The sequence below is a fragment of the Vulpes vulpes genome, chromosome 16 (assembly GCF_048418805.1).
Source record: "Vulpes vulpes isolate BD-2025 chromosome 16, VulVul3, whole genome shotgun sequence".
NCBI classification, from domain to species: Eukaryota; Metazoa; Chordata; class Mammalia; order Carnivora; family Canidae; genus Vulpes; species Vulpes vulpes.
The window spans coordinates 86,992,218-87,016,040 of record NC_132795.1 but is presented as its reverse complement, the minus strand read 5'-3'; the positions used below and the strand labels follow the sequence as shown (position 1 = coordinate 87,016,040).

The 23,823-nt window shown below is 34.5% G+C and overlaps 1 protein-coding gene across 7 annotated transcripts in view; it reads right to left on the bottom strand.

Annotated features, from left to right (window-relative positions):
- Window positions 1-23,823, bottom strand: part of VRK2 (VRK serine/threonine kinase 2) — a 111,730-nt gene that overhangs the window by 71,239 nt on the left and 16,668 nt on the right. The gene's annotated exons all lie outside the window — the stretch shown is intronic.

Here is a 23,823-nt window from a genome sequence, read left to right as displayed (position 1 = left end):
CTGATTCATCTTAACTAGAAAGTTCAAAACAATTTTTATGTGGCAAAATTCTAAATCAAGTGAAAATGAGAATAAACTCTTTTAAAAATCATCTTGTGAACCTGCTGATGAATCATCCCTACATTAAAGAATATGTATCTCCTATAAATCTCATTTCAAGTTATTTCACTTCATTTTATTATTTGCCACTTGCATTTTAAAAAATTTCTTATCGGGCAGCCCAGGTGGCTCAGCAGTTTAGCGCCGCCTTTTCAACCCAGGGTGTGATCCTGGAGACCCGGGATCGAGTCCCACATCAGGCTCCCTGCATGGAGCCTGCTTCTCCCTCTGTCTGTGTCTCTGCCTCTCTATGTCTCTCATGAATAAATAAATAAATAAATAAAATATTTTTTAAAAATTTCTTATCTATTTATTCTTTAGATAGGCTCCACAGCCAACCTGGGGCTCGAACTCACAACCCCAAGATCAAGAATCACATGCTTTACCAACTGGGCCAGCCAGGTGCTCCCCTGCATTTTAGATATAGTAATCCAACTTCTAAAATTCCACTGTTCAAATTTTTAAATCAAATCAGTCCTTTCATCTATTTTACCTAAATTATTTAAACATTATGGTTTTCAAACCTTGATAAGTCAATGTGTATATTTATTTGTACTGTGAAAGTCTAGAATCTTGTCATTCATCTCTTCACTCTTCATCCACTCAATGCTTCATTCATTCCACTAACCAATAATTATTATGAAGCTAGAATTTGCAAGGCATTGTGTCAAGCATCAGTAGTATGTTTAAAGGAAAATGAAAGGAAGAAAGGTGGAGCTAGTATTGATTATGATTCAGTATCCACAGCTAACAGATGGAGAACAATATCAATTCTTCCAGTATATTTTCAGTATGTTCATCAGATGCTATCCTCTTATGACTACTCTTAACATTTCTCCTTCTCTTTTCTCCTAACTCCATCAGCTTTCCTCTTTTTCACATGACAGATGTAAAAAAAAAAAAATGGCAAATTTATCACAATATATATCAATTCTACTTTACAGTTGAGCCAACTCATGCACAACTTTTTTAACTGTTCTCCAAGAATTTTTATGTCAGCATGCTATCAACCATTTGAAGAAATTATTACTTCAGGGTTAGTTGATATTAGATATAAAATACGAACGCAGACCTCTTTCCAAAGAAACAAAATTTATTTGTATCAAGTAATTTTTACCCTTTCACCTTTATACATGTAAAGTCATTTCACTGTCACTCATGCGGTAATCCCAAAGGAAATCCAGGAGGGATGGATTACCCATACCCAAGGCAAGAAAAAACTAAAGAAAGTCTATACAAAAGAAGAGGTCCAGTCCTGTTATAGAAGAAGGGGTAATAAAAGACTTTCTTTCCACCCTACAACAGACTTTTCTTAGTAGTGTGGAGCCCGAGCCTGTGGAGAAGCTGCCCTGCCCTGACGCTGGTCCATTTAGTGCAGTACTCACTCCTTCTGGGCAAGTGTCTTTGCTTCCTGAGGTAGAAGTTGGTAGAAACTTCCTGCTTCTTGTCTAAAAGCAAGTAGCCACATCAGCAAACATAACAACAAGCCCAACAGATGTAAGCAGAAAAGCACAGAAGAAAAATTAGTTTCAACTAGATAAATAACTTATTTGGGTTCGAATGGGAAAAGAGATATCCAACCAGTTCAAAGAGCTGCTCTTTGCTGATTTCAATCAGTATAGCCCTATTACTTTATAGCCTTTCACATGATTTCACATGACTATAACTATATGTTGACATATATTCAAAACACCCCACACTTGTCATCTGATAGCTATATAATATTCTCCATAAACCACCAAGTCAAATTATATTGGAGAGCCTAAATCCAAAATCAATTGACTAGAAAGTTCTTGGAGATGGAGGTTGAACAAATAAATTGTCCTAGTTACCATGGAGGTCTCTATAGTAATCAATCAGTTAATTAATGAAATAAATATTTATTTTCTACTGTAAGCCAAGCCATATTCTAGCTAGTGAAATTAAAAAATAATGGAAAACAGACATGGTATCTGCTTTTATAGTCTAATGGAGAAATCGGACATTCACCAAATATTCATATACAAGTGCAGAACTGTAATTATAATAAATGTAAAAGGGAAAGGTAGACAGTAATAAGAGAATATATAATTTAATTTATATAAAAAGGGAATTACTGAGCAAGAATAGTCAGAGAAGTGATGATGGGCCAGATGCAAATCTAGCTAATAATTTCTGCCTGATGAAAGGTTTTAAAAACTTGAGGTGTAGTTGGAGGATAGGAAACACATAATTAGATTTGTATTCTTAACAGATCACTACACCACAATGTGGAGAACAGACTGAAGGGGAGCCAGAGTAGATACTAACTGATCAGTAAGGATTTAATTTTGATAGATCAGAGGAAAGAGGACCACAGCTTGGACTAGACTATCAGTGGCAAATAAAGAAAAAAGAGCAGATTCCAGAGATTTCAGAAAGTGAAACTGTTAGGACTTGATAAAAGAAGCAAAGGGATCTTGTTGAGTAGGTTACTACTGATTAATCTACTCAGGGTTGAAAAGAATGATCCATCACAGATAGTGATAGTCTTGAAATTACAGGAGTCTCATATCTTAATTTAAATTTCTGACCAGAGACCTAAGGAGCTGCTAAAAAATGCATATTGCACATACAGGATACCTGCCCTCCTAGCACTTTTTTCTATTCACTGAGAACTGTCTGGCTTTTCCTTTGAGGAACTAAACCTCCTGCTACCCATGTGAACTTAGTAGGGCTGTGTAACACAGTATACCTGCCCTTACATCTCAGAGTTGGGGACATGACTAAACCTGACTAACTGGAATATACAGCTCATTGGCCACAGTAACCAGTTCAGAAGAGTAATGTGCACCAACTAGGTAAAAAGTTATTTCCTAGGATGGCAGTACAATGCTATGTAACAGAAGAACATAAGCTGAAAGGATACCAAATCCTAGAAATTACTTTCCTCATCTACATGGAAAATCAAGTCTGAAAATCAAATCCGACGCTGAAAAAAAGTAAGGTCAAGGCAGAAAGAGGGAGAGGGCCCTGTTGACATTGCTTAAGCTCTACACTATGCATACCAGAAACCAGAAAAGCCCTATATTTCTCAGTTATAAGAGTTAAGAAATCCCTCTTTTGCTTAAATATATTTCGGCTTCTGACAACCAAAGACTTACACAGGAAGGAACTAGAAAAACTAGAATATGATGGAGTCTGGTAAACAATGTCAATAAAGTAGCACACTAGATAAACCGAAAACCTTCTTCTATAAAATAAACAAGATGTTGACTATAATAAATCAAACTTTCTTATAAATAAAGAATTGATCTGGTTAAATAAATACATAGCCCAAAACAGAAAGAACTCTAAAACCAGAGGGAAATGTACATGAGCATTAATGTTCTACACTATGCTGCAGGCCTAAAAGAGGCTGCCCACTCTGGTCAACCAAGTATATCAAGTGTCAAAGCCCTCTTGGGGGGAAAAACTAAGTCTTTGGGCCTGCAACAGGCAGATATCTGAAGTTAAGATAACCACATAAAGTCAGATTTTCCCACTGCTATGCCTTCAGTAGTGTGAAACATTAAAAATAAGAAAGAGAAAGAAATGGGGAGATAGGGGAAGAGGAGAAAGGGAAAAAGGGAAGCAGAGGTAAAGAACGAAAGCAAGAGAGACTTCATCACTGTCAAACCCAGACAGAAAAGCAAAAACAAAACATCCCACCTTGTTGTGGCTAAGGCGCTGAGCATGAGGAAAAGTAATCTTTCCTGATAATTAGTTACTTTATAGCTGCCTTCAGGAATTTGAAGCTCAAATTGACCCAGCAGTATGATACAGGGACTTGAAGCCAAATGATAACCCAAAACACCTTGCAGAAGCAAAAGAAACAAATCTTCAAGAGACAGGCTGGACCCACATGATTATCAGATATAAAACATGGCTAAAGGTGAGTAGATGATCCAACACAGGAAAGAAATAAACAAAAGGCATAAACCCCAAGAAACACAGACCTCCCATATAGCTCAAATAGCTACTTAAAATAGTAGCAGACAAAAAGTATCAGTAACATAAGAAACAATGTAAAATGTTCTATGAAAAAACAAACAGATTCAAAAAATATGAGAGATCTAAGAGACAGTGACCAAAAACGAAATACATTAGAATTCCAAGAGGAAATATGGGAGTAAGTTTGATTTGGAATTGTCAAATACTGGAAATAACACAAAATCTATCTTCAGGAGAATGTATAACAAATTGTATTTAGTCATAGTATGAAATGCATTGTATCAAAAATGAATGAAATACAGATATAGTAGTAATATAGATATATCTTAGATATAATGTTGAGTGAAAAAAACATAAAACAATGCATACTGACTATTATATAAATTAAAAACCCACCAGTTATATTTGTTTAGGGATACATACATACACAATAACTATAATGAAAAAAGTAAAATAAAAACCATAAAGAGCCTAGAAAGTGTTTTACTATTACAAGGTAGGGAAGAGATGTAAGAGTTTCTAGAGTGATGGTTATATTGATATGTTATATGCTTGACCAGGATGGGGATTATAAGAGTCTTGATACTAGATACATTTTCTTGATAAATTATGTTTATGTTGCGTGCACTTTACTATATATTAATACATGTAATACAAAATCATTAATATTTAAAACCTAATGAATAGCCTAAATAGTAGATGAAATAGAGCTACAAAGAGTAAAATAGATTAGATATGAAAAAATACTCTTGAATTCACCACACAGAAATATGGAGACATAAAATACGAAGATGAGATTATGAAACACCACGGAAATATGTGACAGAAACACAATTTTCCAAAAAGCTCCAGAACTGGAGGACAGAGAGAACAGAAGACAGCCATTTTTGAGTAAATAATATTTCATAACTATCAAATATGATAAAAGTCACGAACCCTCTAATTTAAGGATCACAAGTTCCCGGCAAGATAAATAATATCTGTATGCCACCCCACCATAGTCAAACTGCAGAACATTAAAGACAAAGTTCTAACAAACAACTCAATAAAAAATATTAGATTACATACAAAAGATAGATGAAGTGACAGTAGACTTCTCAACAGCAACAAGGCAGTAAGACATTGAATAATATCATATTCATATGCTGAGAGAAAATAATTACCAATCTAGAATAAGGTACACTAAAAACATGAACAACAATAATGTATAAAATAGTAACATGGTGACTAGAGGTACAGTGTTGAAATGCCATGTATTTATCCAGGAGAAAAGTGGAGACAGTGATGAGCTTCCTAGTTTATTAAATCAAGAGAGTGTATCGAGGTTACAGGTAACCACTAAAATAATAGAAATAAAATTCAGAACTTCAAAATCAGTAAAGAAAAAAGAATAAAGAAAACCTAAAAATCTAAGAAAAGTTTGGAAAAGAATATGTTCTTCTAAAAAAGAAAAAAAGCAGAGTAAATATAAAATGTTATAAGTGAAATAAATTAAAATATCAATTTTATATCAGCTTTTAAACGTACTTTTTTAATATTTTATTACCTCTGAAATTTGAATGCATCTTACAACCAAAGACATCTTATAGTTGCTGCTGACCATATAGCAGTTTGACAGTCACAAACCTAGTCCCAGATGTCTATTTGTCTTCACTTCAATTGAGTCATATACATTGCTGATAGCATTACATGTTCCACTTAATTGTCATTTACAATGATTTGTGCATGTAGAAAAATTAATTAATTAACCAGTCCAAAACAGAAAAATGGGACATAAACTTGATATTAGTGAAAAAAAAAATGTTCTTTAAGATAGGACTGCAACACTGAGTGCTCTATGAGTTCCATATGTAAGACTATTTTAAAGGTATTGTGTCATAGTTTAATGGGCACTATTAGGTATTAGATATAAAGCATATCTTACATAAACACAAAAAGACTGATTCAAGAAGAAGAAAATTATGAACTTTTAAGCATCTAAGACTCAACAAATGTATATAAAAAATGATATATCTTAAATCATGGACACCTTAGATGTGGAAAAAAAAAAAAAACATGCCAGTAATCATAACATATTTGAGTAGACTAAGTTCACCAGATAAGAAACCACAGGATCGTTAGAAAAATAAATAAATGTATACTAACTATGAGACACAACTAAAACATAATGATACAGAGAAAATAAAAAGATTAATAAACTAGCCAAAACAGCCTGAAAAAAAAAAAAAAAGGCTGGAATATGTATTTTCAAAATTACAGAACTCTCAGGAAAGAAGAATTACTAGATATAAAGTCAGTCCAACCTAATCATTAAAAATGATTCAATGAAAAAAATGATCCAATAGAAAGACTAAAATTCATGAACTTGAAATCATCTGGTATTGTTCCTTAATATAGAAATAAAAAACCAGCAGAATTAAAGGAAAAAAAATGAAAAAGCACAAAAATCATGGAAGACTTCTAAACAACTTCATAATGTATAGGCAAGCAGACAAAAATAAATTGGAATAATACAATTAACAGTTTTTATCTAAAGACCACATAAGATAAAATAATTAAAGGACATACATTCTTTTCAAACATAAAACATTTTTTTAACTGCCTGTAATTTTACCCAAAAACCAAGCTTTCTCAAATTATCAAAGAATAATGCCTACACCCTAGGTCAAAGAAGAATCACAAAGGAATTTAGAAAATACACAGAACTGAGTACTAAAAATATCATATTGAAGCTAGTTAGCATATAGTGAGTAAGTACATATTTATGACTTGTTTTTCTCTGATAATGTAAGCTTTACAAAGATGGAAATATTTGGTTTTATTTAGATGTTTCCCAAGAACCTCAAATAGGGTCTAATAAGCATTCATTAAATATCTGATGAATAGGAGGGGGTCCCTGGGTGGCTCACCGGTTTGGCGCCTGCCTTCAGCCCAGGGCATGATCCAGGAGTCCTGGGATCGAGTCCCGCATCGGGATCCCTACATGGAGCCTTGCTTCTCCCTCTGCCTGTGACTCTGTCTCTCTCTCTGTATGTCTCTCATGAATAAATAAAATCTTTTTTAAAAAAATTCAAATAAATAAATAAATATGAATAATTTAATGAATGCAAGTAGTACTTAGAAATTAATTTTTAAGGAGGATAAATCCTCCTTAAAAGATGGTGGAGTAGTGGGAGGCACCCTGGGGCTTGCCTCATCCCTCAAATACAGCTAGATTGGCATCAAAACATTTTGAACTAGGAAATCGATCTGAGAGATTAAGAGAATAATCTGCACAATTAGAGGGTGAGAACATGGTTGCTGCAAGGTTCAGAGACATGAATTGGGAGACAGAAAAGCTGCGCTACCAGGTAGTGGGTGGGATCCCTTTTTGTGGGAGGAGGACAGGGAGAAAAAGGGAGAGAGACCAGGGTGTTGTGTCTGCACAAGAGTAATTTTCCCTAGGACCACTGACTGGGGATTCGAGAGAAACTGTGGTGAGTTTTTTACAAACAGCAGAGCTCAAATTCTGAGGTTTTGGAAGTCTACGCCTTTTGCCAGAATCAAGCCAGGCAGGCATTTATGCTCCTGGAGAGGGAAGACAGAGGCCCAGGAGTGGAAGGCCGACAATGTGGCGTGGGGATGCCCTGGGTAACACTGGGAGAGGATGTTTCCCTTCCCAGGGTATGTCCTTTCCAAGGACCAGGTACCTGGTAGGTGCCACTGAGCAGCCACTCAACAGCAGGGGACAGGAGGAGGGCACAGAGGGCAGATAGCCTGCTCACAGCTTTCTGCTGTGCTTCACCATAGACTACAGGCATCCACATGCCTGTGTGACTGCTTTTCTGACAGAGTGGATCCAGGCACCGCATTGCCAGGCTCTCCTTTGGGGGGAGCAGGGTAGGTCCACACCTTGCTGAGTCCTTTAAGATATGGATTTCTAAATCCCAGGTGCATGCTGAAATAAAACACAGAAAGTGATGCAGGGTGTGCTGACAGCCCTTGCATGGACAGGTTGAGGGCAGAGATATGAAGGAGGCATGGGCCACAGAAGGGGAGACTGTTTGCTTTTCTGTGAGGGCTTCCTGAGCAGCTGCGGCCATGAGTTCCCCTCCCAGGAACTAGGGGGTAGGGTAATGCCATCTTCCACCTGTCCCATACTCACCAGCACAGTCTGACCTCAGTGAGCAACATAGCACCCCCAGCAGAGGATGGGGTTGCTTACACCAAACCCCACCCCCCTGCACCCTGCAGGGACATTTTTACTAGGGCAGGTCTCTCAGTGGAGCCAATGGAGCAGGCGTCTCCCTCAAGGTACCAACACAGGCCCCCTGCACATACCAAGTCTCCTGATCATAGAGTGCTCCAAAGCATCCATCACCTTCAGTTCTGGTGGAAATAGGACGAGGCTTTTCCTTTTCTTTCTCTTTTCTTAGGACTCAATCTTATAGTTTTTTGTTTGTTCGCTTTTCTCATTTTTTTTGGATCAGGCTTCTTTCTTTCTACCTTTCTTTCTCTTTCTTTCTTTTGCTTTGGAATTAGGCTTATAGTTTTTTCTTTCTTTGTTTCCTTTTTTCTTCCTTTTCTCTCTCTCTCTCTCTCTTTTTTTTTTTTTTTTTGAGCAGGTTTTGTTTTTTATTGTTGATGTTGTTTTTTAAGAGGGGTGAAAGAGGGGCAGAGGGAAAGGGAGAGAGAGAGAGAGAATATTACGCAGGCTCCATGCCCAGAGTGGAGCCTAATGCAGGGCTCAATCTCACAACCCTGAAATCATGACCTGAGCTGAAATCAAGAGTTAGACACTTAACCAACTGAGCCACCCAGACTGCCTTTATTTTTTTAATTAGACTTATCCTAACAAACAAATCAAAGCACACCTAATTAAAGGCCCAAATATCCCCAATGTAAGCAAGGTGGAACTCTACAGATGACTGACCTGTGGGAAAGAACAGCCAAAACATAATAGCAGAGTGCAGACAGCATACACCAGAAACTCTTCCTGAAGCAGCAGGCCTTGGACAGTATATGAGCTCTTCTTTTTTTTTTTTTTTTTTTTTTTTTGAGCTCTTCTTAATATAGTAATATTACTGAGGAGCAGACAACACAATGAAGACAGAAACCTAGACCTAATGACAAGGTGGAGGAAATCTACTCAAAAGAAAGATAACAATAAATCACAACCAGGGACTTGCTCAAAACAGATATAAGCATTATATCTGAACAAGAGTTTAGCTGGACTTGAAAAAAATCATGGAAGATACCAGAGAAACCCTTGCTGCAGAGATAAAAAGAACTGAAGTATTTATTTCAGGCTGAAATAAAAAATACTATAATAAGCGAGATGTAAAACTGACTGGAAAACTGCTATAACAGATGTAAAACAGACTGGTTAACAATGAGGATGGAAGAAAGAGGAACGAATATGTGATACAGAAGATAAAATTATGGAAAATAATGAAGCTGAAAAGAAGAGAGAAAGAAAACTATTAGATCACAACTACAGATTTAGGGAACTCATAAAGTACAATAACATCCATATCATAGGAGTCCCAGAAGAGGAGCAGAAAAAGGGGGCAGAAGGCTTATTTAAGCAAACTATACCTGAAAAATTCCTTAACCTGGGGAAGGAAACAGGCATTCAAGTCCAAGAGGCACAAATAACTCCCCTCAAAATCAATAAAAGTAGATCGACACCTAGACATATCATAATGAAACTTAAAAAATACAAAAATAAAGAGAATTCTGAAAATAGCTAGAGAAAAAAGATCCTTAACCTACAAGGGTAGAAAAATATGGTTAGCAGCAGATTGGTCCACAGAAACTTGACAGGGCAGAAGAAAGTGGCATGATATATTCAACATGCTAAATGGGGAAAATATGCAGCCAAGAATACTTTATCCAGCAAGGCTGTCATTCAGGATTGAAGGAGAGATAAAGAGTTTCCAAGACAATCAAAAATTAAAGAAGTTCATAAACATTAAATCAGCTCTGCAAGAAATATGAAAGAGTACTTTCTGAGTGGAAAAGATAAACCAAAAGCAATTAAGATTGGAAAGCAACAGAGACAATCTACAGTAACAGCGACTTCACCGGTAATACAATGACACTACATTCATATCTATCAATAATTATTCTGAATGTAAATGGACTAAATGCTCTAATCAAAAGATATAAGGTGCTAGAATTCATAAAGAAAACAAGACCACCAATATGCTGCTTATAAGTGACTCATTTTAGATCCAAAGTGAGGGGATAGAGAACATTTATCATGCTAATGGACATCAAAAGAAAGCTGGAGCAGCCATACTTATATCAGACAAACTAGATTTTAAACCAAAGACTATATATAATAAAATATGAAGAAGGGTACTAATATAGGAGTGTATCCGACACGAAGACCTAACAATTGTAAATATTTATGCCCTCAACTTGGGAACACCCAAATATAAAAATTAATTAATAACAAATTTAAAGAAACTGATAATAATATAAAAATAATAGTAGAGGACTTTAACACACCACTCAATGGACAGACCATCTAAGCAGAAGATAAACAAGAAAACAAGGGCTTTGAATGACACATGGACCAGATGGACTTCATCCTACAGAAGTCCAGAATATTTCATCCTACAGAATATTTCATCCTAAAGCAGAACACACATTCTTTTCAAGCACTCATGGAACATTACCCAGAATAGATCACACAGTGGGTCACAAAACAGGACTCAACCAGTACAAAGAGATTGAGATCATACCATGCATATTTTCAGACCACAATGCTATGAAACTTGAGGTCAATCACAAGAACAAATTTGGAAAGACCTCAAATACATGGAGGTTAAAGAACATTCTACTAAAGAATGGGTTAACCAGGAAATTAAAGAAGAAATTAGAAAACACGTGGAAGTAAATGAAAATGAAAACATGACAGTCCTGTGACCTTTGGGACACAGCAAAAGTGGTCATAAGAGGAAGTATATAGCAGTAACAAGCCTTCCTCAAGAAGCAAGAAGAAAAGCCACAAGTATACAACCTAACCTTCCACCTAAAGGAGCTGGAAAAAGAACAGCAAATAAATCCTAAAACCAGCAGAAAGTAAACAGTAAATATTAGAGCAGAAATAAATGATAAAGAAATTTAGAAACAAACAACAAATAGTAGAGCAGATCAACAAAACTAGGAGCTGGTTCTTTAAAAGAATTAACAAAACTGATAAACTCCTAGCCAGATTTATCCAAAAGAAAAGAGAGATGTCCCAAATCATGACTAAAAAGATCACTACCAACACCGCAGAAATACAATTATAAGAGAATATTATGAACAATTATATGCCAGTAAATTGGGCAATCTGGAAGAAATGGATAAATTCTTAAAAACACATAAAGACTGAAACTGGAAGAAATAGAAAATTTGAATAGACCCATAGCCAGCAAAGACATTGAATTTGTAATTAAAAATCTCCCAATAAACAAGAGTCCACAGTTGATGGCTCCCTAGGGAGCCAGAATTGAAGGAGACATTCAATTCTGACTCCAGACATTTAAAGAAGAATTCTACCAGACATTTAAAGAAGAATTAATACCTATTCTTCAAGAAATGGAAGGAAAATTCCTAAACTCATTCTGTGAGGCCAGCATTACTTTGATTCCAAAACCAGACAGCGACCCCATTAAAAAGGAGAATTACAGACCAATAGCCCTGGTGAACATGCAAAAATTCTCAGCAAGATACCAGCTAATCAAATCCAACAGTACATTAAAAGGTTTATTCATCATGATCAAGTGGGATTTATTCCTGGGTTGCAGGGATGGTTCAATATCTGCAAATCACTCAGTGTGATACACCACATTAATAAAAGAAAGAGTAAGAGCCATATGATTCTCTTGATAGCTGTGGAAAAAACATTTAACAAAATACAGCACCTTTTCTTAATAAAAACCCTCAAAATAGGGATAGAAGGAACACACCTCAACAACATAAAGGCCATATATGGCAGACCCCCAGCTAATATCATCCTCAATGGGGAAATCTGGGAGCTTTTCCCCTAACATCAGGAACACGACAGCAATGTCCACACTTCTACCACTGTTGTTCAACATAGTACTGAAAGTCCCAGCCTCCACAATCAGACAACCAAAAGAAATAAAAGGCATCCAATTATCAAGGAAGAAGTCAAACTTTCACTATTTGGGTACATGACATGATACTCTATGTAGAAAACCAAAAGGCTCCAATAAAAAATTGCTAGAATTGATCCATGAATTCAGCAAAGTCACAAGATACAAAACCAACATACAGAAATCTCTTGGATTTCTATACACCAATAATGAAGAAGCAGAAAGAGAAATCGACGAAATGATCCCATTTACTATTCCACAAAAACCAATAAGACACCTAGGAATAAACCTAACCAAATAGGTAAAAGATCTGTACTCTGAAAACTACAGAACATTTACGAAACGAATTAAAGAAGACACAAAGAGATGGGAAAACATTCTATGCTCATGGATTGGAAGAACAAATATTGTTAAAATGTCTATACTACACAAAGCAATCAACACATTTAATGTAATCCCTACCAAAATCCCAATTCCTAGAGGAGAACACATGCAGCAACCTCTTTGACGTTGGCTATAGCAACTTCTTACTAGAGGTGTCTTCAGGGGCAAGGGAAACAAAAGCAAAAATAAACTACTGGAACTTCAGCAAGATAAAAAAGTTTCCGCATAGTGAAGGGAAAATCAACAAACTGAAAATCTACTGAACAGGAGAAGATATTTGCAAATGACATAATGAATAAAGGGCTAGTATCCAAAATCTGTAAGAACTTATCAAACTCACACACCAAAATTAAATAATCCAGTTAAGAAATAGGCAGAATAAATGAACAGACATTTCTCTAAAGAAGACAAATGACTAACAGACATATGAAAAAGTGATCAACATCACTCATCATCAGGGAAATACAAATCAAAACCATGATGAGATACCACCTCATACCTGTCTGAATAAATTAACAACAAAGGAGACAACAAATGTTGGCAAGGATGCAGAGAAAGGAGAACCCTCTTACACTGTTGGGAAGGGATGCAGACTGGCACAGCCACTGTGGAAAACAGTGTGGAGGTTCCACAAAAGGTTAGAAATAGATGTATCCAATGACCCAACTATTACACTACTAGGTATTTATCTAAAGGACATAAAAATACTGATTTGAAGGAGCAACATGCACCCCAGTGTTTATAGCAGCACTATTGACAATAGCCAAATTTTATATATAACAGAATATTACTCACTTATCAAAAAGCGGTAATCATCAAGGTAGGATAGAACGGGGTCAAAAACACACACAGAACAAAGGAACAGAATAGAGAACCCATAAATGGACCCACAACTATATGGTCAACTCATCTTCAACAAAGCAAGAAAGAATACCCAATGGAAGAAAGATAGTCTCTTCAACAAATCATGTTGGGAACATTGCACAGCTACATGCAGAAGAATAAAACTAGATGACTTTCTTATATGATGTACAACAATTAATTCAAAATGTCTGAAAGACCTAAATGTGAGGCAGGAATCTATCAAAATCCCTACCAAAATAGTATCAGCATTTTTCAAGGAGCTAGAATAAATAATTCTAAAATTTGTATTGAACCAGAAAAGACCATGAATAGTCAAAGAAATGTTAAAAAATAAAACCAAGGCTGGAGGCCTCACAATTATGAACTTTAACCTGTATTACAAAGTGGTAACACACACACACACACACACACACACACACACATACATATATCCCACATCTTCTTTATCCATTCATCAGTCAATGGACATCTGGTCTCTTCCCATAATTGTAACACTGACAGGTCTTGATACAGTCTTAAGTTTTGGGGGCTATTTAAAACAAAAACAAAAAAGGCACCTAGGACAATTAGCTTGAACACTGAAGTAGGAGCTTGAGCTGAAGATTCATTTCCTACACAAGACCACTTTGTCATGTCTGGAAGAGATGGCTCTTCTATCTAATGCACAGAAACAAAGAGAATCAAGGAAAATGAAGAAACAATGGAATATCTTCCAAAGAAAAAAAAAAAGATTCCTAAAACAGATCTTTATGAAAAGGAGATAAGTGATTTACCTGACAGTTCAAAATAATGATTATAAAAATGATTAATGAACTCAGGAGAGCAATATATGAACAAAGTAAGATTCCTTTTTTAAAACAATTTTATTTATCTCTTCATGAGAGACACAGACACAGAGAGAGGTAGAGACATAGGGAGAGGGAGAAGCAGGCTCCCTGCAAGGAGCCCAATGTGGGACTTGATCCCAGAACTCCAAGATCACGTCCTGAGCTGAAGGCAGATGCTCAACCGCTGAGCCATGCAGGCGTCCTGAACAAAGTAAGACTTCCACAAAGAAAGAAAAAAAAAACTAAAAAGCACAAAACAAATCACAGAGCTGTAGAATGTAATAAATGAACAAAAAAATCCAATAGAGAGATTGCTTCAACAGCAGACTAGGTAAAATGGAAGAAAGGATCAGTGAACTCAAAGACAAGGCAACTGAATTCACAAAACTAGAGAAGCAGTAAGAATAAAAGAAGGAAAAGAGTAAAGATAGCTTAAGGGATTTATGGGATACCATCAAGCTGACCATTATATGCACTCTAAGGGTCTCTGAAGGAGAAAAGAGAAAGGAGCAGAAAGATTATTTAAAGAAGTAATGGCTGAAAACTTCCCTAACCTGGGGAAAGAAATAGACATCCAGATCCAGGAAACACAGTACCAAACAAGATTAATCTAAGGGGAACCACACTGAGACATATTATTATTAAATTCCCAAAAGTTGCAGTCTAGGATAGAATCTTAAAAGCAGTAAGAGAAAAGCAACTTTCTATGTATGAGAGAATCTCCATAAATCCAATAGTGGATTTTCAACAGAAACTTTGCAGGACAGAAAAAAGAGATGATATAGTCAAAGTGTTAGAGAAAAAAAACCCCAAAGACCCAAGAATCCTCTGGTTGCAAATTTGTCCTTCACAATTAATGGTTTCATAAAGTTTTCAAAGCAAAAGTTGAAAGAATTCATAACAAGACTCACCTTACAAGAAATGTTAAAGGGAGTGCTTAAGTTGAAACAAAAGGACATTAATTTTCAAAGTGAAAATATATAAAGGTAAAAAACTAATTGGTAAAATATACAGTTAAATTCAGAATATGTTAACATTGTAATAGATGGCAAATCACTTGTATTTGTACCATAAAGGTTAAAAGACAAAAATATAAAAAGAACTATAACTATAATAATTTGTTAATAAATAAACAGGACAAAAGCATGTAAATTTTGACAATAAAAACATACAATCTAAGGAAAAGCAGTATAAAGACGTAGAGCTTATGAATATGTTGAAAGTTATTACCAGCTTGACACAGAGTGTTATGTTTTACATAAGTCTCATGGTAACTAATAAAAACTTATAGTAGAAACACAAAAAATAAAGCAATCAAAGCATACCACCATGAAAATAAATCAATTCACAAAGGAGAAGAGCAGGAGAAGAAATGAAAGAACTATAAAACAGCTGGAAACAATTACCAAAATGGTAATAGAAAGTCCATATACCTATCGATAATTACTTTAAATATAAATGGACTGAGCTCTCCAATCAAAACACACAGAATGATTGAATAGCACATTAAAAAAGAAAAAAGAAAAAAAAAAAAAAACAAGATCCAATTATACGATGCCTGTAAGGGATTCACTTCAGCTTTAAAGACACACAGACTGGAAGTGAAGGAACAGAAAAAAAAAAAAAAAAAAAAAAGATGTTCTAAGTCAATGGAAACCAAAAAAAAGCAGGGGAAGCTGTACTAATAGCAAACAAAACAGACTTTAAAACAAAATCTGTAACGAGATAATGAAAAAGGGATTAATTAATCAAGAGAATATAACAAATATTAAATAATAAATATTTACATAGCAAACTTAGGTACACCTAAATATAAAAAGCAAATATTAACATATCTGAAAGAGGAACCAGTAATACAAGGATTATTAGTGGGTTTCAATATCCTAATTGTAATAATGAATAAATCATCATACAAAACGTCAATTAAAAATCACCGGACTTCAGGACACCTGGGTGACTCAGTCAGTTAAGCACCTGCCTTTGGCTCAGGTCATGATCTCAGGGTCCTGGAATTGAGCCCCATATTGGCTCCTTGCTCGGCAGGGAACCTGCTTCTCCCTCTCTCTCTGCTCCTCCTCACAACTCGTGCCCTTTCACTCTCTCACTAAAATAAATAAAATCTTTACAAAAAATTTGAAAAAGCACTAGACTTCAATTATATGTTAAACAAGATGGAGCTAATGGACATATACAGAACAGACCTTCCAATAGCAGGATACACATTCTTCTCAAGCACAAATGGAATGTCTTCAAGATAAGTCAGGTTAAGTGACCAAAATCGACTAAATTTCTTTAAGAAATTGAAATCATACCCAGTATCCTTTCTGACCACAATGGTACGAAATTATAAATCAATTAGAAGAAGAATACTAGAAAATTCACAAAAATATGGAGACTGACCAACATGCTCCTGAATGACCAATGGCTTAAAAAATTAAAAAAGGAAAAAATAAGTTATACAACTCAACACCCACCTACACACACACACACACACACAGTCTGATTAAATGAGCAGAGGACCTAGATAGACATTCTTCCAAGAAGACAAAGATGTCCAACAGACACATGAAAAGATGCTCAACATCATTAATCATTAGGGAAATACAAATCAGAACCACAATGAGATACCTTACACCTGTCAGAATGGCCAAAATCAAAACAAGAAATAAAAAATGTTGGCAAGTATGTAGAGAAAAGGGAACTTTCACACACTGTTGGTGGAAATATAAGTTGGTACAGCCACTGTGGAAAACAGTATGGAGGTTTTTCAAACAATTAAAAATGGAAATACCACATGATCTAATAATCTAATAATTCCACTACCAGGTATTTACCCAAAGAAAAATGAAAACATTAATTCCAAAAAGTATATTTACCTCTATGTTTATTGCAGCATTATTTGCATTAGCCATGATAGAAAGCAATCTAGGTGTCCATCAATGGTTGAATGCATAAGGAAGGTATCTTAAACACACACACAAATACTACATAGGCCTAAAAAAGAATGATTGTGCTATCTGCAAAACACTGATGAACCTAGAGGGTATGATGCTAAGTGAAATAAGTCAGACTGACAAATACCATGTTATTTCACTTATAAGTGGAAGATTTTTTTAAAAATGAATAAATAAAACAAAAAGCAGAATAAGACCTATAAATACAGAGAACAAAATAATGGTTACCAGAGGGAATGTGGGTGGGAGCATGGGCAAAATGAGTGAAGGGGAGTGGGATACACAGACTTCCAGTTATAGATGACTAAGTCATGGGAATAAAAGACAAGCATAGAGAATACAGTCAATAGTACTATAATAGCACTGTATCTTGACAGATGGTAGCTACACTTGTGGTAAGCATAGCATAACCTATACAGAAACTGAATCACTATATTGTACACCCGAACTGATATAACATCATATACTCAAAAAAATTAATAAAAAATAAAATACACTTTCCAGTTAAAAAAAACTTGAAACAAATGAAAATGAAAACATATCAACACTTCTAAGAGGAAAGTTTATAACAATAAACTTGTACACGAAGAATAAAAGAGAAAAATCTAAAATAAACAACCTAACTTTACACATCAAGGAACTAGAAAAAGAACAAAGTCCAAAGTAAAGAAGGACATAACAAAAATCTAAGTGGAAATAAATGGAATAGAGGCTAGGAAGATCAAGCCAAACATGGACACTCCAAGGAAAAAAAAAACACTGCAAGCCAGTATCTCTGATAAATATATATACAAAAGTAGTCAACAAAATATTAGCAAAATGAATTCAACAGTACACTAAAAGTTCATACACCTTGATCAACTAGATTTATTTTTGAAATATAAGGATAGTTTGACACATGCAAATCAATCAATGCAATCCACCACATTGAAAAAATGAAGGATAAGTTATAAGATCATGTCAATAGATACAAAAAAAGCATCTGACAAAATTCAACATCCTTTCACGATTAAAACCTCTCAAAAATTTGGGTACATAAAGAACGACCTCAATATAATAAAAGCCAATTACAAGAAGCCAATACTTGACATCATACCTGTTAAAGCTTAAAGCTTTCCCTTTAAGATCAGAAAAAAAAAAAACAAGGACACCCACTCTCACCACTTTTTCTCAACATAGTACTGAAAATCCTAGCCAGAGCAACTGGCAAGAAAAAAGAAATAAAAGGCATCCAAACAGAAAAGAAAGAAATAAAACTGTCTGTGTTGATGACATAGTATTATACACAGAGAAAACCCTAAAGACTCCACAAAACAACTGCTAGAACTAATAAACACAGTAAAGCTGCAGATACAAAACCAATATACAAAAATCAGTTGTGCTTTTGTACACTAACAATGAACTATTGGAAAGAGAAATTTCGAAAACAATCCCATTTACAATAGCATCAAAAAGGATACATTTTTAAGAATAAATTTAACCAAATACATGGAAGATCTGTACACTGAAAACCATAAAACATTGATCAAAAAAAAAAAAGACGAAGACACAATAAATGCAAAGATATTCTGTGCTAATGGATGGAAAGAATTAACATTGTTAAAATGTTCATACTACCCAAAAGAATCTATAGATTGCTATGTAATCCCTATCAAAATTCCAATGGAATGTTTCACAGAAATAGAAAATCCTAAAATTTGTATGGAACCATAAAAGACCCTAAATAGCCAAAGCATTTTGAGTAAGAAGAACAAAGCTAGAGGCATCACACTTCTGATTTCAAACTACATTACAAAGCTATATTAATCAAAACAGCATGGTATTGGCATAAAAACAGACACATAAATCAATGGTACCTAACAGGTAGCCCAGAAATAAATCCATGCATTCATGGTCAATTAATTTTTTATAAAGAAGCCAAGTATATACAATGAGGAAAGAATAGGTCCTTCAATAAATGGTGTTAGGAACACTAGGTAGCCACATGAAAAATAGTTAAACTGAATCTCAATCTTATACTATAGACAAAAATCAACTCAAAATGGTTTTAAAGACTTGAGTGTAAGACCTGAAACCATAAAATATCTAGAAGAAAATACAGGGGATGTGTCCCTTGATGCTCATCTTGGTAATGATTCTTTGGATTTCACACCAAAAGCAAAGTCAATAAAAGCAAAAATAAACAAGTGGGACTACATCTGCCTTAAAAGCTTCTACACAACAAAGGAAACCATCAAAAAAATGGAATGGCAATGTATGGAAGGGTGGAAAACATTTGCAAACCACATATCCAATAAGGCATTAGTATCAAAAAACACAAGAATTCATACCACTCAATAGCAAAAAATAAACATATAATCCAATTTTAAAATAGGCAAAAGAGCTGAATTTTTTTTTTCCAAAGAAGGCATCCAAATGGCCCATAGGTATAAGGGAAGGTACTCATTATCTCTAATTATCAGGGTAATAAATGCAAATTGTAATCAGTGAGATATCATCACCTCATGCCTGTTAGAATGGCCATCATCAAAATCTCTATCTCTATCTCTTCTCTAAGAAATAGAAAATGCAGTTGAGGATATATAGAAAAGGAAAATCTTTCACACTGTTGGTAGAGATGTAAACTGGTAGAGCCACTATGGAAAATAGTATAGAGGTTCCTGGAGAAATTAAAAACAGAACTACATATGATCCAGGAATTCTATTTCTGGGTATATATCCAAAGAAAACAAAATAATTATCTTGAAGAGATACCTTCCCTTCCATGTTCACTGCAGCATTATTCACATAGCCAACAAACGGAAATAATCTAAGTGTCTGTCAATAGATGAATGGATAAAGAATATATATACAACAGAATATTATTCAGCCTTATATAATTTTCACCCTTATAAAATGGAAATCCTGCCATGGTTGACAACATGGGTGAACCTAGAGGGCATTATGCTAAGTGAAATAAACCAGAAACAGCAAGATGAAGTTATTTTGTGGATATTGAGATACTGATTTTAAAGTTTATATGGAAAAACAAAAGATCCAGAACAGTTAACATAATACTGAACAAGGAGAACAAAGTCAGAGGACTGACATGACTCAACTTCAGTCCTTTCTATAAAGCTACAATAATTAAGACAGTGTGGCCATTTCACAGGAATAAACACAGAGATCAACAGATCTGAATAAAGAGCCCAGAAAAAGGCCAACTCAAATACAATCAGCTGATTTTACAAAGGAACAAAGGCAATTCAATAGAGTAATGGTAGTCTGAACAAACAGCACTGGAACTAGACATCCTCATGCAAAAAAATGAATGTACACTGGCCTTACATAAATATTAACTCATAATGGTTCACATACCTAAATATAAAACATGAAATTATAAAACTTCTAGAAGATAACATGGGTGAAAATCTAGGTGAACTCCGGTGATATCTTTTATTTAAAAAGATACAACACCAAATAGCATAATAGCATAAATAAATACAACACCAAAAGCATAATCTAGAGAAGAAAAAATTGATTAGTTGGACTTCATTAAAACAATATGTCTGCCTTGTAATACACTATTAATAGAATGAAAAAAAAACTACCCACAGTCTCAGAGAAAATGTCTGCAAAGCACATACCTAATAAACAGGACTTGTATCCTAAATATACAAATAATTCTTAAAATTCAACAATAAGAAAATCAAACCCATTTAAAATAGCCAAAAGAGCTGAATAAATATCTCCATAAATATGATTTACAGATGGCAAGAAAGTGTATGAAAGAACATGATCAACACATATGTCATCAGGGAATTGCAAAATAAAACAAAAATAAGATAAAATTACACATTTATTAGAATGGCTGAAATCCAAAACACTGACCATGTCAAATGTTGACAAGGATGTGGAGCAATAGAAACTCTGAATCAAAAAACATTCTTTCATTGCTGGTGGAAATGCAAAATGGTATAGTACTCTGGAAGGCAGTTTAACAGTTTCTTACAAAGCTAACCAGGAATCACATTCCTAGTTATTTGCCAAAGGAGTTGCAAACTATATCTACACAATAACCTACACACGAGTGCTTATATCAGCTTTATTCATAATTGCCAAAAACAGGAAACAACCTAGACACCTTTTAGCAGGTGAATGGATAAGCAATCTGTGATATATTCACACAAAGACATATTATCAACAATAAATAGAAACATGGAACTAAGCCATAAAAAGATATAGAGATAACTTAGATGGGTATTGCTTAGTGAAAGAAGCCAATTTGAAATGGCTAAATAAAGTACAATTCCAACTATATATCTTTCTGAAAAGGATAAAGCTATATAAACAGTAAGAAAACCAGTGGTTTTTAGGGGTTTGGGGTAGGGGGAAGAAGGATAAATAGGTGTAACACGGGGGAAATTCAAGACAGTGAAACTACTCTTTCTGACACTGTAATAGTAGATATGTGACATGCATTTGTCAAAACCCATAAAACTGTAAAAGTGAATATTAATGCAAACTATGGACCTTTAGTTAACAAATGTACCACACTGATTCAAGTCAACAATGCCAAAATTATACACAGATACTGGAACTATTAGACAAAGAACCTAAAGCAGCTATTACAAAAATGCTCCATCAAGTAAAGGCAAACCCATTTGGCACAGATGGAAACAGACCAATGCAGTAAAAACATAGAAGATACAAAGAAAAATCAAATGGCTCTTTTGGAATTGAAGGATACAATGACCAAAATTAAAAGAAAAAAATTCATGAGTGAGGTCAATAGGATTATGGAGATGACATGCAAATGACACACTGAATTTGATGACGAACCAATAGAAATTTATCCAAAATGTAAAACAGCAGAATAAAATACAGAAAAACTGTACAGAGCATCAGGAACCTGTAGGCAATAACAAAACATTTTAATACTCATGATGCTGGAGTCTTGGATGTAAAGAGTGTGGTGTTGAAAAAATATTTGATGGATTAATGTCTGACACAATCCAAGTTTAATATACACAAAAACGAACAGTGCAGGGAATCCCTAACAGGATAAACCTAACGATATCAATGCCCAAATATATCTAATCAAATGGCTGAAAGCTAAAAACAAAGAAAAATATTGAAAGGAGCCAGAGTAAAACAATATATTAATTAACAATATATTAATAAAATTAATTAATTATAAACAAAAACAACATGCCTCCAATGACTTTTCTGATTTTTCAGCAGAAACCATGAAGAACAGAGGAAAGCATCCCAACATGTTTGAAATACTGAAGAAAAAAAAGCTGTCAATCCAATATCCACCAAAAATTTCTTCAGGAATTAAGGCAAAATAAAACATTCGCTAGTGAAGAAAAATTAAAAGAATTCATAGTCAGCAGACCTGCTATGTAAGATTTGCTGGAGGAATATACTCGAAAAAAGAAAAATGTACAAGGAAATGTGCACTATTAGAAATAAAAGAAGACAAAAAATGGTAAATATTTGGGGAAATTTAATGGATTAATGTTTCTCTTCAGTTAAAACATATTTTATAGTTGAAGTACAGCTTGTAACATGGCCTGGAGGATTTTCAATGAATAAAGTGGTAATATATAAGATAACTACAACATACCAGAATGTCAGGATGCCACCAAAGAAGGGCTTAGAAAGAAACTGTAGCATGAAATACATATGTTACAAAGAAGACAGGTTCAAGTAAGTTTCTACCTAAAGAAACCAGGAAAAGAGCAAACTAAATCCAAAGCAAATGGAAAATAATAATAAAGAAAAAATAGAAATCAATGTAATTGATATAGAAGAACAACAGAGCCAATCAATGAAACCAAGGGCTAGTTCTTGGAAATGTTCAGTAAAATTGATAAACTCATATCATGACTGACAATAGAGAAAAGATAGAAATTATATTGGGAAGAGGGAGCATCACTATAGAAGCTGTTGACATTAAAAGTATAATTATGAACAATTCTACATATATAAATTTCACAATATAGATTCAATGAAGCTATTCCCTAAAAACCACAAACTACCAAAAGTTACCTAAGAGGAAACAACCAAATTAGTCCTAAAAATACTAATGAAAGTAAAATCAAGTTAAAAAATGTTTTTCTGAAAAAAAGTATAAGTCCAATGACTTCACTGTAGAATTCTACAAAAACATTTAAAAAAGGAATAATACCAACTCCACATATTCACTTCCAGAGGGCAGAATTAATTAAGCAATTAATTCACTGCTCATTTTATGAAGCCAGAATCACCTTAAAATCAAAAGCAGACAAAATCAGTAGGAAAAAGAAAGACAAAACTACAGACCAGTAGCCCTCATGATACTGACGCTAAAAAAGAAAGAAAGAAAGAAAGAAAGAAAGAAAGAAAGAAAGAAAGACTACTGCTATCCTCCATATGAAGTCTGAATCAGAAAAACCACACAATCATAATAATTGATACAGAAAAGCAGTTGAAAAATTTAATACTCATTCATAATTTTTAAAAAAATTTCAGTATACTAGTGGAGAGCTAGGATCCTCCATAAAGACTACCTACAAAAAACCCTATAGTAACATCATACTACATGATGAGAGGCTGAATACTTTCTCCCCCAAATCAGGAACAAGTCAAGGATTATCATTATCACCATTCCTATTCAATAAAGTA